The sequence below is a fragment of the Lactuca virosa genome, chromosome 4 (genome assembly GCF_052849685.1).
Source record: "Lactuca virosa cultivar CGN04683 chromosome 4, Lactuca_virosa_CGN04683_v6, whole genome shotgun sequence".
Classification (NCBI taxonomy): domain Eukaryota; kingdom Viridiplantae; phylum Streptophyta; class Magnoliopsida; order Asterales; family Asteraceae; genus Lactuca; species Lactuca virosa.
Window position 1 is genome coordinate 426670714 of NC_136429.1, and position 4403 is coordinate 426675116.

General features: G+C 32.6%; 2 non-coding genes and 1 pseudogene across 2 annotated transcripts; 2 read left to right on the forward strand and 1 right to left on the reverse strand.

Annotated features, from left to right (window-relative positions):
* Positions 1-207: 207 nt before the first annotated feature.
* LOC145169140 (polcalcin Bet v 4 pseudogene) lies at positions 208-623 on the forward strand (annotated as a pseudogene).
* Positions 624-1446: 823 nt separating this feature from the next.
* On the forward strand, positions 1447-1528 carry TRNAS-AGA (transfer RNA serine (anticodon AGA)). The gene has a single exon. It is a non-coding gene; the product is annotated as a tRNA-Ser (tRNA).
* A 58-nt stretch (positions 1529-1586) lies between these two features.
* On the reverse strand, positions 1587-1660 carry TRNAN-GUU (transfer RNA asparagine (anticodon GUU)). The gene has a single exon. It is a non-coding gene; the product is annotated as a tRNA-Asn (tRNA).
* Positions 1661-4403: the final 2743 nt, after the last annotated feature.

Sequence of the window (4403 nt, forward strand, 5' to 3'; positions counted from 1 at the left end):
ATTTTACCTCTTAAAAAACAAACACCATCTAAATCTTTCTAAATTTTTTATAAGGTTTATGTTGTGGAAAATGGCTGATTCTAATCATATTTGGTATTTAACTCACAAAAAATAGGAGGCAATTCGTGATTAAGGGACAACCATGCATGTTCACCAATTTATAGGCTCATCATAAATATCTTCTGGCTCAAAATAAATCAAGCACATATTTAAGTAAAAACATAAAATCAAAACCAACAATGTCAATGTAATTATTAGAAAATCATAATGGCGGACGATACTTTAGAAGAACGGGAATGGATTTTTAAACGATTTGATGACAATGGAGATGGAAAAGTCTCGGCAGCTGAGCTCGCGAAAAACTTGAAGACACTCGGTTGTGTGTCAGATGAGCAAATCCAACGAATGATGACTAAACTTGATACAGATGGAGATGGGTACATTTCGTTTCAGGAATTTACAGATTTTTATAATGCTAATAGATTATTGATGAAAGATATCGCAAGGTTGTTATAATAATCTTTTTGAGAATGAATGTATTTGTTTTGTTATAGATTTCTCAAGGTTTCTTACAAGTAATGTTATCATTTTATGTATGGTTTAAGAAGAAGTAGAAATTTTCTTTTCACACATTTTATGAGTTGAAAAGGAAACATTACTTGTTTTCTTTTCCTTCCTTTATATTTTATTGTCGGGATAATTAAATGCGACATCCTTTTAAAGTAATCGTTTTATATTTGTATTTGGTTTTCCAGTCTTTCTTTAATAAAAATATTTTGTCATTCAAAAAGTGAAAGATTTTGAACAAAACCTATGTTTTTAATTCCGTTTGCATGAATAAATAAGTTATGATTTGAATAAACAGTAAATGAAAACAATTGTTCATACTTATGCTGAATGACATAAAATTGGTATTCTACTCTAATATCAGAAGTTAATGTTGAATTAAAATGGAAACTTTGTGAATAACAATTTTGAATGATAAATAAATAAATTATTAATATTTTTTTAAATGTGATAATGATATAAAATCACCATATCATTAAGGAGGTGTTCGGCATACAGTTTTTGGGAGCTTCTGCCTTCTAACTTTTAAAAAAACGCTAGTAAAAAAGAAAAAACATCGTTCGGCCACATGAGCTTTTAGCTTTTAGCCTAAACAAAATGCTCCAAATCAAAAACTACATGGAGACATGGAGTAGCTTTCAACAAAACGCTCCAAAATAAAAAGCTACTCGCTAACCTCATGAAAATTGGATCCACAACTAAACAATAACCTGATGAAAATTGCCCAATCATATAACCAATTAAAAAAAAAAAAAACATAACCTCATGAAAATTGGATCCACAGCTAAACAATTAACATACTTAGCTATAAAAGCAATATATAAAGTTACGTGTTATTTAAAATAAAATAGTAAAAGTGTTAATAAAGAAAAACAAAATGTGAGCGTGCCGGAGTGGTTATCGGGCATGACTAGAAATCATGTGGGCTTTGCCCGCGCATGTTCGAATCCTGCCGCTCACGTTTTTAAATTTAAGTATTTTTTTCTCATTTTAAAACAAAATTATAAAAATTAAGATATCGCTAGAAGGAGGGCTTGAACCTCCGACCTTGTGGTTAACAGCCACACGCTCTAACCAACTGAGCTATTCCAGCTACGTCATAAAATTGTGAAATTAGTATTTTAAAATACGAATTATAAAAATAAGTGTTTAATTTGACATATGACAGTAGCCTATTCTATCTTTTTGTATTCATCGCTATATATAGTTATATTTTCTAAGATGTTAGAAGTTTTTGTTCTCTTTGTAATGGCAAATTTAATATATTCATAAGCTACTTATAATTTTAAATATGTTTCGGACGAGACTTTAACGTTCAACTTTAACGAAGAAGAGCAACATATGATACCGTTGGGTTAGCTACTCGATGAATTTAATGCAAAGAAAGTATACAATATAGTTGAATATGAACTTTTGGTTGTTATATGTTTACAGATACCGAAACTAGTTATTATTATGTAAGCTTTGTTCAATGTGTTGTAGGATATTTCAACTTAAGTTGCATTATAATTGGATCTTTATATTTAATAGGCGTACGTCGGTACCAAATATAATGGATGCAAACTATTTTTATTGCTTTATAATTCGTTTTTTTATAAATAAAATAGTGATCACATTGATAAATGAGTGAAAAGTTAAACGGGAACAACGAGCGTCGTTAAACATTTTGTATGATAAAATCAATTATTCTGAAGACTATATCTGTAGATCTAAAGATGTAACATTGCTATGCATTATCTATTGTACTCTGTTAAGAAGTTTCATCACATTCAACGTGAGGAAACCAAACGTATCAAACACAAATGGTATGAACATGTGTTGATTTTCCAAGCACGATTCATGCTTTTTGACTTTGCATGTAGCAGTTTTTAAAGCAGTTTGTCCCGTCTTGAAACCCCAAGCCCTCAAGCCCACGAGAGGTGATACCCCTGTAAGGTCCACATAAACGTGTTTCTCTCCAACCTATCCAAAAACCAATACGTCAGCCGGTCGAAGGGTTGACCTTCCTTCTACCGGGTCTGTAAAAAAATTCACAGGTGTCTCTTTTTTAACGGAAACCCCAACACGCTTAAATATGTCAAACAAACATAATAAATAAAACAAGTCAATATTGTGTAAGGTCGTAAAACATTAGTAACTACCATTACCAACATCTAAAGTTAAAAATAACTTCATTACAAACTTAACATCTAGGCATGGACACAAGGAGACATTCTTTAGAGACTCCTAATACAAACATATGTATTAATGTGTGCATGATGTGTGTGTTTGTGTATGTTTATATATATATATATATATATATATATATATATATATATATATATATATATATATATATATATATATATATATATATATATATAGTGTATATGTTAAAGATTTCAACTTAAGATCCACGTCGATAACCGTCTTCTTTCCTCTAATAAGAAGGTTGTGGGCGGCAACTTTTATCGTATACTGTGGTAAGTTCCCTGCCAACTTTCATCCCCCGGTCATCCTGACCTCACGTTGGGCGTTTGGTTCACAACGCCTCATATCAATTTCTTCACAAAGACTTTCCAAGCTGCTTGCCACCTCCTGCTTCCCTTTGTCACCTCAAATAGATGAATCATCGGTGGTTACATGTGGAACTTCTTTCAACACGACATCTGTTTTGTAGGTAGCTTTCAATACGTCTCAATATGCTTCTTTCAAAGTGGATTAAGGTAATGTTTTTTTTTATCTTATGTTCTTCAGTTTTTGATTTCGCCTTCCCACGCCTCAAGTATCTCAAAAAACCATTTAATAATCGTTCCTCGTTTACATCTTTCTAGTCGGATCTCATCACTTCCCGCTGGGCCATCTGACTTTGTTCGGGTTCTTCTAATTTGATATTGTTGAAATGATGGTCTTCATTGTTACCCTTCTTCCATCGACGCTTAATTGATATACTCACAATAAGAATGAAGGAGAACGACTTCCCCTTTTGATCTGTCATGGCTATCATTCATGTCAACATTGACATCTCTAGTTTCCCCCTCTCATAACAACTCCTTTCCATCGACTTTTATGTTGGATTAGGTGTCTAAGCCCATAACTATTTTTGGTATGTACTTGATTTGATCATGAGCATGGTCCTTTTGGGTTGCCTTCAATCATGCAACTTGATAGGATGACAATTGGAGAGATAGAGTAGGATTTATTATATGAATAATAAATTGGTACTCAGAATGATTTTATTAATATATTACAAGATTGGTATATTATTTGGAAATCATATTAGTTATTAATCAGAAATTAATTTGATATTAATTTTAGGATTAAATGAACTAATTAATAATGGAGGGACTGGTTTTGCAAATCATTGATAGTTGCAAAATTTGGTTGATGGACTCCATAGAGTGGAGTGGACGAAATCCAATAGGAAGCCCTATAGATTTCGTCCAAGGGCTCTAAAGAAGTCCATTTGCTGCTTAAGCCTTAAGCAGGAATTAGGGTTTCCTCCAGAACCCTAGCAGCCCACACAACTATATAAGGAACCTCCAGGCATTAGATTTCGGCCCCTATGATATTGCAAGAGAACCCTGGCCGATTTATGTCTCTCCTTTTTCATCCTTGTTGTGTAGAGTGTTTGTGAATCCATTAGAGGTGCAACACTTGAGGCACTAAGTTGTCAAGGTCAATGATTGTTCTTATTATTACAATATAACAAGTGAGGTAATAATCAAACCCTAATTTACATGTCAATTTCGAAATTGTGTATGCTAGTCTTAGGGTTATCGCTTTAGAGTTCTTATTTGTATGTTAGATAGAGAAAAACTTAGATCCAAAGCATTAGGGTTGCATGTACACCATAG